The sequence below is a fragment of the Rattus norvegicus genome, chromosome 8, assembly GCF_036323735.1.
Source record: "Rattus norvegicus strain BN/NHsdMcwi chromosome 8, GRCr8, whole genome shotgun sequence".
Taxonomy (NCBI): Eukaryota; Metazoa; Chordata; class Mammalia; order Rodentia; family Muridae; genus Rattus; species Rattus norvegicus.
Genome location: NC_086026.1, coordinates 30,802,494 through 30,814,582, shown reverse-complemented (window position 1 = coordinate 30,814,582; position 12,089 = coordinate 30,802,494). Strand labels below are relative to the sequence as shown.

The 12,089-nt window shown below is 43.1% G+C and overlaps 1 pseudogene; it reads left to right on the top strand.

The window, feature by feature from the left end:
- Positions 1 to 8,682: 8,682 nt before the first annotated feature.
- Positions 8,683 to 9,767, top strand: Crb1-ps2 (crumbs cell polarity complex component 1, pseudogene 2; annotated as a pseudogene).
- The last annotated feature ends 2,322 nt before the right edge of the window (positions 9,768 to 12,089 follow it).

The window sequence follows — 12,089 nt, the reverse complement described above, 5'->3', positions numbered from 1 at the left end:
GAATAGATGGCTGCAATGTCATAAGATTTCAGTATTCTTTGGAATTAGTTCAATTAGGAAGAGTAGATTGTCCAGTTTAGATCTTAAAAAATTACTGGACCCAGTGCTTAGGCTGTTTGGCCAAGGTTAGGCAGCCCTGGCTCACAGGTAACTGGGGCTGCATTCCAGTAACAAGGGTACTGGTGGAATAGACACTGCCACACTACATGGTGCCTGGTGTTTAGGCACCACACATTTCCCACAATAATATTTCCTTTAATTATCACACAGTCCTAGGAGGGAAATGACATCAGGCTCAGGAGTCCCCAACTCTAGTTTCACAATAGTTTTCAAGATACTTAGAAACAAATGAGCAAACACAACATTCTGTGCTTACTTTTAGACATCAGTTGAATGTGTTAAATACCAACCTGAGAATGTGTGTTACAAGTGGGAGGCTGTCTACCGTAATTTGCTTAAGGAGCAAGAATTAGGAAAATATAGAGTTATTTGCTCAACGAAGCTTTCCTTTTCCTGGTGTTACCTAATTTCAATTGAGTTATATTTCCATTAGATATGTGAAGTGCTGACTTACTCTCTATGCTAATGAGGTTATGTTCAATTCAACCTTTTTATTTACTTCACAAATAACTAATGGACAGGTATGGTATATCTTGACTACTGAAATTTGAAAAACATCTTTATCCTGTACAACCATCTAGACTAGAAGAGAGAGCTTGAGAAGTGGGGGAATGTGCTATGTTGAAACATTGAACAGGATTACTTTCTTCCAAATTAAAAACAAGTGGAGCATATAAATTGTGCCATTCATGGGCAAGCACTGGGGTAATGGGGTAATGGGTGAGACTGTGATAGTCATTGGTTGATGGATATTCAACCTAGCTGGCAAGATGGCATCCAAGAGTCATGATGTTAATTTTGCATTGTTATGAATGAAAATGGTGCTGGTAGGATGAGGGGAAGCCTACAACCACTGAGAAGAGCACAGTTTCAGGAAAGCCTACTTTCGAAATGCACTTTTAGGTAAGCATTTTCCAAGCACTCAAAGGGGAAGAGGCATGGAAAAGCTTACTTTATAGAAAGGATCTTGTGGTCAGACCCTTGGCTATATAGGCTAGACACAGCTGTAAAGAGATGGCTAAAAGTTGCTATGGTTTAGACTGAGTTTCTGTTACTGATGGGAGCTCACCAAGGCAGACAGACCCAAGCAGACCCAGGATCTAACTGCCGAAAAATATCTTCAGTTAATCCAACTGTAAATTTATCTGAATAAAAAAGGATGGGACTAATCTCTTATTCAGCTTAGGGAATTGGACTAGGATGTTGTCAACTGGCCTAAATTTGGCCAAAGATGGCCACTGTACTCATGTTTGTACTGAGTGCTCTTCGACCTGAAAACTCAACTTAGGAATAAACTTGTATAACAATGACTAAGCTAGGGCAATCATAGCACATAAGCCTGCTAGAGTCACAAATGTCTACGATATGCCACTCTTAGCATGACTCTGTATTACACTTCTGATTCTTTTGTACCCACATCTCTCTTCTCCTCTCCTCGTCTCCTCTCCTCTCCTCCTCCTCTTCTTCTTCTTCTTCTTCTTCTTCTTCTTCTTCTTCTTCTTCTTCTTCTTCTTCTTCTTCTTCTTCTTCTTCTTCTTCTTCTCCTCCTCCTCCTCCTCCTCCTCCTCCTCCTCCTCCTCCTCCCCCTCCTCCTCCTCCTCCTCCTCCTCCTCCTCCTCCTCCTCCTCCTCCTCCTCCTCCTCCTCCTCCTCCTCCTCCTCCTCCTTCTTCTTCTTCTTCTTCTTCTTCTTCTTCTTCTTCTTCTTCTTCTTCTTCTTCTTCTTCCTCTCTCTCTCTCTCTCTCTCTCTCTCTCTCTCTCTCTCTCTCTCTCTCTCTCTCTCGTTCTTAGATGCTGTCAGCTTCCCAAATTATTCTTTCTTCTGGATAGTCAAACTATCTATTAGCCAGAATGTTGTTACTGTGGCAAACACCTTACATAAACAACTTATGGGGAAAAGGGTTTATTTTAGCTGTGGATAAAAAGATTTACCTGTCCTGGGGAAAAGGGTATTATAAGCAGCTACCATTAAGGTAGCCATGAGCCAGACAAAACCAATGTCCGGATTTCTTTTTTCTGCTTTAGTCTAAGGTGGATCTTCTCTCTTCCTTGATGCCTTCTGGACACTCCCACAAAGTTTCCAAAGGTGGGATCTATGAATGTCCCAAGTGTGTCCCAACTTAACCAAGTTGACAAAAATGACACTCATTAATTTAATTATTTTTTTCTTTTCCTTTTTTATTAGTCATTCCATTCATTTACACCTCAAATGATATTACAGTTCCCGGTTGCTCCCTTTACCAACTCCCATCCCACGTCCACCCTCCACCCTCCCTTTTGCATGTATGAGAGTGTTCCCCGACCCACTCACACTCTTCTGCCCCACTGCTCCAGCATCCCCCTAGGCTGTGGCATCAAACCTCCCCTGGACCAAGGGCCTCCCTTTCTGTCAGGCAAGGCCATCCTCTGCTACATATATAGAGAGCCATGGATCCTTCCAGGTACACTCCTTGGTTGGTTGTCTAGACTCTGGGAGAGCTGAATAGTCAGGCCAGCTTGTGTTGTTCTTCCTATGGGGTTGCAATCCCCCTTAGCTCCTCCAGTCCTTCTGTCAGCTCCCCCACTAGGTTCCCTGAGCTTAGTCTGAAGGTTGGCTCCAAGCATCCACATCTGCATTGGTCAGTTGCTGGCTGGACCTCCTCAGGAACTGCCATACTAGGTTCCTGTCAGCAAGCAACTCTTGATCATGGTAACAGTGTTGGGTTTGGTGTCTGCAGACATGTTGGATCCCCAGGTAGGGCCGTCCCTGGTTGGCCCTTCCTTCAGTCTCTATTCCATTTTTTTGTCTCTGTTCTTCCTTTGGACACAAACATTTCTGGATTTTTAAAAACTTTGAGATGCGTGGGTGTCCCCATCCCTGGACCAGGGTCTAGCCTACCTACTGGAGGTGGTCTCTACAGGTTCTAGCTCCCCCTACTCTGTGCATTTCAGTTAAAGTCATCCCTGTTGAGTCCTGGGAGCCTCACGTTTCCCTGGTGTCTGGGACCATCCAGTAGCTATCCCCAGTTCCTCACATCCCTGCTACATATCTTTGTTGGATTTCCTGTATCTCTCTCACATCTTTTCCAGTTCGTGATACTGAAAGCACTACTCTTATTTCCTCCCCCTCCTTCCTCCCTCCCTGGTTCCCTTCTCCCCCTATCTCCCATAGTCATCTTGTTTCACCCTCAATGCAGGACTGAAGCATCCACACCTCATTCTTCATTCCTTCTAAGCTCCATATGGTCTGTGGGTTATATTATGGGCATTGTGAGCTTTTGGGCTAATATCCACTTATTATTGAGTACATACCATGTGAGTTCCTTTGTGTCTGGGTTACCTCACTCAGGATGATATTTTCTAGTTCCATCCATTTTCCTGCAAATTTCATGAAGTCATTGTTTTTAATCATTGTGTCATACTCCATTGTATATGTCTATATGTACTACATTTTCTGTATCTATTCCTCTGTTGAGGGACATCTGGGTTGTTTCCAGCTTCAGGAAATATAATTATAAATAAGGCTGCTATGAACCTAGTGGAGCATGTGTCTTTGTTATATGTTGTAGCATCTTTTGGATATAAGCCCAGGAGTGGTATAGCTGGGTCCTCAAGTAGAAGTATTTCCAATTTTCTCAGGAACTGCCAGACTGATTTCCAAAGTGGTTGTACCACCTTGCAGTCCCACTAGCAATGGAGGAGTGTTTCTCTTTCTCCACATCCTCTCCAGCATCTGCTGCCACCTGCATTTTTGATCTTAGCCATTCTGAGAATTTAATTTTTTGTGTGTGTGTATAAGTGTGTGTGTGTGTGTGTGTGTATGTGTGTGTGTGTGTATGTGTGTGTTTAAACTTCTGGACAGCAGCAACTAGCAGGTGCTATTTATCAGATCTATTCTATGTTATTATATATATTCCAGCAATCAGTTATTTGTTATCCTAACTACTCTGGGAGGTTGGTACCATTCTTAACTCAAGTGGAGACTGAAGTATTTGAAGTCAAGAAACCTATTAAATATCACATAGAGAAGTCAAGCCAGAGCAGTGCCACTTCAGAGTGCACATGTGTGCAGTCCCTGCTGCCGCTTTCCTTGCTGATTATTCTCCTGTCTGAGGAACCAGTTTATTGCTTATAGGGAATATGACAAACACTTCCTATAAATGATTTACTTTTTAACCAAATAAATCACGCAGTAGCATTATCACCTCTGTCTTACAGATAAGAATCCCAAGGCCCAAGATTACATAGGTGGTAAGTCACGTGGTCATAACATGGAGTGGGGTGAATCAGTGTATCCAAGCCTGCACTTTTACCCACCATTAGGCTGCTCCCAACTGCAACTTACTTAAGGGATTCAGGAATCTGCGTGTAGTTGACACTCTGTATTGTGTTTTGTGTTAAACACTGTAGATAACAAGATAATCTCAATTTCCAGTAAAGTTTGTGAGGAAGAAAAGAAAATTTACCTTTTTTGTGCATTAATTGGATCATCTGTGAGAATGGAAAGAAAAAGAAGGAGGGAGGAAAAGAAGAGACTACTCAGCTATTAAAAACAATAACTTCATGAAATTCAGAGGCAAATAGGTGGAACTAGAAAATATCATCCTGAGTGAGGTAACCCAGTCACACCCCTCCACACACACATACATGGTATGCACTCACTGATAAGTGGATATTAGCCCAAAAGCTCATACTACCCAAGATACTATCCACAGACTATGTAAAGCTCAAGAAGGATGACCAAAGTGTGGATGCTTCAGTTTTCTTAGATGGGGAAACAAAATATTCATAGGAGGAAATACGGAGACAAAGTTTGGAGCAGAGACTGAAGAAAAGGCCATCCTGAGACTGCCCCACCTGGGGACCCAGCTCATATACATAGAGCCACCAAACCCAGACAATATTGCTGTTGCCAAGAAGTGCATGCTGACAGGAGCCTGATATAGCTGTTTCCTGAGAGGCTCGGCCAGACCATGACAAATGCAGAGGCAGATGCTGGTAGCCAACATTGAACTGAGAACAGGGCCCCCTTTAGAGGAGTTAGAGAATTTGTAACCCCATAAGAACAAAAATACCAACCAACCAGTGCCCCTAGGGACTAAACCACTATCCAAAGAGTACACATGAACAGACCCATGACTCCAGCTGCGTATGTAGCAGAGGATGGCCTTGTGGGCACCAATGTGAGGAGAGACCCTTGGTCCTGCCAAGGCTCGATCTCCCAGTGTAGGGGAATGTCAGGGCGGGGAGGTGGGAAGGGGTGGGTGGATGGGTGCATGGGGAAACACCCTTATAGAAGCAGGGGGAGGGGAATGGGAAAGGGGATAACATTTGAAATGTAAATAAAAATATCCAATAAAAATTAAAAATAAATAAAAAAGAATGCTAAAAAACGGTGAAAGAATCAGGAAGAGGAGGAAGAAGAGGAAAAAGGGAGGGGAGGTGTGGTGGTTTGAAAGAGAATGGTTTCTCTCTCTCCCTGCTGCCTGTAGATCCAGATGCATAACACCCAGCTCCTTCTCTCACACCACGTCTGTCTGCATGTCTGTCTGCACGTCTCCATGCTTCCCATCACAACAATAATAGACTAAACCTCTGAACCCTAAGCCAGCCTCAATCGAATGCTTCCTTCTATAAAGGTGGCTTTGATCATGGTGTCTCTGCACAGCAATCGAATAGTGGCTGAGACAGGAGGGCTATCAGTTTTTATCACTGGGGATGTGTCTCTTCCAAATAGTCTATCTATCCTTCCCTCACTTATTTATAAATGAAAATTTTTCCACTAAATTCTGGGACTGACTATTGAAACTCCAGTTCTGAAGTTTGCAAACACACCTTCAATTAGAGGACGAAATGTAGATTAACCATCACTCTATGATTAGGCTAGAATTCTGAGTTTGAGAGAAAGGGCTAGCCTGACAGCGAATCCAGCTAGAATTACATAACACCACATCTGTCCTGTCTCTGATGAGTCAGTCCCACAGACAGCCAGTCTCATTCATATTCAAGTCATAAGTTGAAGAAAAACATATTCAGCTTCCTCATCGTTTAAGTAATGTATTTTGATAATTGAATATATTATTTCTATGAATAAACAGCATTAAAGAGGTGGTGTCTACCTTATATTTTCTAAAAGGGTAGAGGCCTCGGGCTACATGCATTAGGTTGTCTCCTGTGGGCTTGGTTCATGTATGTCAACACCATCTGTCACACATGGCCTACTAGAAACTGTTCCGGATAGACTAGGGTGGTGCTCAGTAGTAGAACAGCTGCCCGCATGTGTGAAGCCCTGAGCTCAACATTCAATCTTGAAAAACAGAAGAGAAAGAAATTTCAAACGTTGAGAAAGTGACCTTGGAGGCACCTGTGCACTGAGATCACAGGGGCTCTCCATTCGTTTCCCTGGTTCTTTGCTGGTGGTGGCCAGGGCTTTTCTTATGTGTCTACGAAGAACTCCTTCTCCAGTGTCCCAGCCCAGACCTGGGCTCCTGTCGTCAACTGCCACAGCAGTCAGAAGCGTGGCGTCTCTTTTTCTGCTGGATCCTGATGGACCTGAAGGATGTCCCATGTTTCCTTCACTGCTCCACTCTGAGGAGTGCTGTGTGCTTTCGTACACATAGGTAGAGCCCATGACCCCAGTACTCCAGGTCCCCTTTAGAAGGCATCTTTGCAGCAACCTGCACACTAACACAGACATGGTTACTACTGTCCTTTTGGGTTCATTCTACTACTATTTCCTGCAATCCACCCAAGATGCATATCACCAGTGAATTGTTACTTTTTATTTGTTTTATTATCCCTTAATTATTTTTTAAATAATATTTTATATTCCTTCTTTGACGATCTCATCCATGTGTAGAGTACATTTGAACATATGTATACCTCCATTGATCACATTCAACATTCCCAGTCCCTGCAGCATATCTACCCGCCAAGTTCATGCCCCACCCTCTCATAGTTGGCATTAACTGGACACAGCCGAGAAACATCTGAAAAGGGAGACTAACTGAAGCAATTGCCATCACTGGATTGATCTGTGAGCATGTCTGTGAAGAACCCTGTTATTTGAATGCACATAGGAATGCACTATTGTGTATTACGAGCGTCACCGTTTTCTGGGAAGATGGCCCTGGATTGCATAAGACAGCTACAGTAAAGGGAAGGGTAGAGTGAGCAAGCCTGGTTGTAAGGTTCTTCCAGGAATTTTGCTTCAGGTTCCTAGCTTGAGTTCATACCTGACCTCCCTCAATGATGGACTGTTATCTGAAAATCTCAACCAAATAAACCCTTTTCTCTCTAAGCTGCTTTGTGTTGGAGAGCTTTATCACATTAACAGAAGAAACTAGAACATCCTCACCTTCTGTGCCCAATTAGTGCTGTGTGGATATGGATGCTGTACCATCCATGGGGTGTGGGGAATATTCCAGTGGTTACATATGCAAAGAAAATTGACTCTTGATCCCCCAGCAGGCATCTATTGCCAATGGCCTTGTGACAGCCCCTCTCCCATCTGCATTAGAACTTTAATTGGCTTGATATTGTGCAATTCTTGTGCAGGTAACCATAGCTACTGATACACTGAGAACACTTCTCCTTATGCTTCACCTCTTAATTCCTTTCTTTTTCCTCTTTCATGAAGCTCCCTGAGACTTAGCAACAGGAGAGATGCTCCACTTCTTACTGCCAAGAGAAGATCTACTGACCAAAAACAGTGCAAACTTATGAATATAAACACACATATTTTAAGAAGAAATTTGACAACATAATCATTCAACAAAACAACAAGAACTTCTCTCTACAGCCTGTGACACACTATGGCTTTCTCAGTGTTTTTGACCATGTTTGCAGTACCAGTCATGAATTCCATGCTGCAGAACAGGTCTTGAATTTGATCAAATTTCTACCTAATTTGGATCCTTACTATGCATTACATGATGTTGAGAAAAATTATTCACAAATAGTTATATGGATAAATTATTTAAAATTATAATCAGTTCTGATCAACAATATAAAAACATACTCTAGCTTTACCACAATAAACTTTTCTAATAATTTAAATTTTATGTCCTCAAGGGTATTGGTTTCATCCATCTTATGGGCAAGAATCAATCCCTGACACAATTAATGATACGCTCGTATGCTTGAAGACAGAAATCTATCATAACTTTCCTCTGAGAGTCTTTACCCAGAAGCTGACAGAAACAGATGCAGAGGACCAAAGCCAAACATTAGATGTTGCTTAGGAAGAAGAGTTAGGGGAAGGATTGAGAAACATGTAGGGGAAAAGGACTTCATAAGATCAACAGAGGCAACTAACCTGGACCCTTGAGGGCTCCCAGGGACTGAACCACTAACCAAAGAACACACCGTGCTGGACCTAGCCTCCCACCTCCCACACATATGTAGCAGATGTAAAGCATGGTCTTCATCTGAGTCCACAACAACTGGAGCATGGCCTTACCCTGTCTCTGCTGCCTACCTGTAGTTTCTGCTCCCCTATCTGGGCTGTCTTGACTGGGCTCTCAGTGACAGAGGATACACCAAGTCCTCAAATGACTAAAAGTGCCAGGGTTGAGTTTGAAATAAAAACAATACCAGGTGTCCCTTAAATTCTTGCCAAAACAATTTTATACCCAAGGTTTTTACCCAAGACAACAATTGTTGCTTAGACATAGCCAATAATTTGAACAATGACTATGAAGATCTAAAAGACCCTAGCTTCTCGAGTCCCTGCCAAGGAATTGCCACTTATATGAATACACCAGGAGAAAGGGGATTTCTGTCCCAAAGTCTGCCTGGATACAGAAAGCTACCTGTGAAACTCACTAATTCAATTCCTGTTGGGGGGACACCTGCCAACGTGTAGTCACTTGCCCAAAGTGCCCTCAGCACCATGTCTGTCCTGCTGGCTATGATGCAAGGTTCTGTGAGACAGATTACAATGAATGTACTTTCAGCCCTTACCACAATGGAGCTGTGTGCCAGGATAGACTCAATGGCCCCTCCTGCTTCTGCATGCCTGGATACCAAGGCAGGCATTGTGACTTGGAAGTGGATGAAAGTTTTCCTGATCCCAGCATGAATGAGGCTGTGTGCCAATGACATAGGAAGAAACATGTGTGTCTGTCCTCAAGAGTGAGCTGTGTGTGAATTGTGAGTTGTTAATTAATGAATGTGGATCCTAGTGGTATCTACATAATGCCACATGTCAGGATGCTCTTGGGGCTTACTTCTGTGACTCTGTACTTGGATCCCTTGGAGAGCACTGTGAACTCAATGTACGTACCAGTCAGCCACATCTCCATGGAGGCATTTGTGTGTGGAGGGAGGAATCAACTGCTGTGTCTCCTCAGATCATGGATTCACAGAGACACACTGTGAGACTTTGAGGCCTCTTTGTTAGTCAAAGCCTTGTCACAATGATATAACATGTGAAGACACTGTTCACAGCTATATTTCTCACTGATGGCCTGGGTACACAGTATGAGACAGACACAAATGACTTCAGTAGCAATCCCTGCCAAATTGTGGGTGGGGCAATGTGCTGAGTTGTCCTTAGAGGATCAATAGGGACACATTGCAGTCCTAGCTTCCTCCTTCACCTACCTTGGAGCCTCCGGATATGTTTGTATCTGTCTGCCTAGATTCACAGACAGGAACCTAGCATGACTGTCCTCTGAGAGGCTCTACTCAGCAGCTGACTGAAAGAGATGCAAAGACCAACAGACAAACATTAAACAGAGCTCTGAAATTCTTGTGGAAAGTTGGCAGAAGGATTGAGGAACTCAGAGGGGAGAAGACTGGCAGAGTCAACTAACCTGAACCCTTGGAGACTCCCAGAAAATGAACCACCAACCAAAGAACATGCATGGGCTAGACTTAGGCCTCCCTTCACACATATAGCGGATGTACAGCTTGGTCTTCATGCAAGTTCCCTAGCAACTGGAGGTGGGGCTTTCCCCGACTCTGTTGTTTGCCTGTGGATCCCTTTTCCCTAACTGGGCTGCTTGCCTGGCCTGAGTGGGAGAGGATGTCCCTAGTCCTCCACTGACTTGAGGTGCCAGGGTGTATTGGTACCCAGGGGGCACCTTCCTTTCTCAGATGTGAGGGGGACAGATGATGGGGAAGGGGCCATGTGAGGAAGAGACTGGGAAGAGAGGGGAGCTGAAATTGGGGTGTAAATTATATAAATAAATTAATTAATGGAAAAAGATTATTGGTTTCAAAAGTAATCTGTTTTCACTTAGTATGAATACTTTTGTTTTGTCCTTAGCCAAGGAGAAGTAAAGTTGAAAACACTTGGCCAGTCAACATTGTTAGCCTGCTGATTACTGGGGAAGTCTGGACCATCCCTGAACTCTTCTTGAAAGACAATGGTTCAAAGGAACTCTGAGTCTTACATATACCCCAATACAATCCCATGAACAGCCACACATCTAGACAATAAATACAAAGGATCTTCTATTTCATGATTCTGGAAAACTGGTGGTGGGTAGCTTTGGGCTTGCTGCCCATCATGTCACCTCAATATCATCAGAATGTGGAGCTCAAAAAAGGCTCTATGGACTGAGTTCTCATCTTGGTTTCTTGATGTCTAATTTTTTCCAACCAAAGTAGTGGTTTGATTAACCTTAGAAAACATTGAGTTTCTGCAAGTTTAAAAGATATTTCCATTTCAGAAGAAATTAATTTTTGCATAAGTGCAATGTCATTTGTTATATAATAGAGCATTTAAGCTTTGGCTTCCTCCCTTCGTTTTTGCATCCCACATAACAAGTGTTTGAAGTTTCACACTGACCTCATTTTCTATGGCAAATTCTCATTTTTTCCCCTCAGTTGCTTACATAAAATTGCAAAGATGCATATTCTTTACAGTTGATTAGAAGCTTTTAGGCGAAGGTCTTGCAATTTACAGGGAAGCAGAACTTGCCCCCAGCATGCAGCACTCAAGCACTCACTATTTGGGTACGGGACCAAAGATGAGGGAAATGATCTGTGACACAGGGAAGAAAGAAGTTAGCACTGCAAGAAGATTAGCCACAGTGAAAGACATCTGGGGTAGGGGTGTCATGTAGGGGCAGCACTTGGGCAAGGAACTACTAGGGGCTCAGCAAAGGGCAGGAAGATGCTTGCTGTAGGGAAACCTACTCTGGACGGATAGGCTGCAGACATTTGATGAGGAGGGCAGTGCAGAAGTTGTTCAGACTACTCTCAAATCCCAAACTCACTCATTCTTACCCATGTGACCTCCTAAGCATTTCTCTTGGATGCTAGTTGATTCGAACACCTTAAGACCGGGCACACTTCTTCCTCTGGCACATTTCTTCCACACTTCTCTGCACCCACATGCAGTCAGTCCCTGCTCATCACTGCTAATTGGGCTTTCAAAGATATGAGGACACATGCTGCAGCTTTCACAAATCGTCTCTTTTCTCTGCTTCTGTGACAATACTTTGATACCTCATCTTCATGGCTATTCTTTGAGCTCTTTTCAGTTCTTCTGGGTCCCTCAGCTCTGTCTTGGATCTAGAAAAGAATCATTTCATGTAGCTAAACTCTGGGATATACTCAACCCACATTAGGACTGGCACTTTTCATTTCTTCAACACCAACTGTATCTATATATAGCATTGCTGATGTCCAGTGAGTCTGCCACTAAATAGGCATGTAGCCAAATGATACAATGGCTCTCATCCAATATGGTAGTATTGGATCATAATTTGATCTCTGAAATGGTAATTTATGTTTCTTCTGCTGGGTAAGACAGACCTAACTTCTCAGCGTCTTCTAGCTGGGGTTATTTGGAAAGCATGTCATTGCTGCATACATACTAGTCATTAGTGAAAACATTGATTGCAATAAAAATGAGGATGGGGCAACCATTAAAAATGTTTTCTTTAATAGTGTATTCTCAAGGACATAATACAAATTGTCAGGTTGAATAGAGAAAACATACTTGAGTACACTCTTTCTGTGACCTTTGACCCTGTG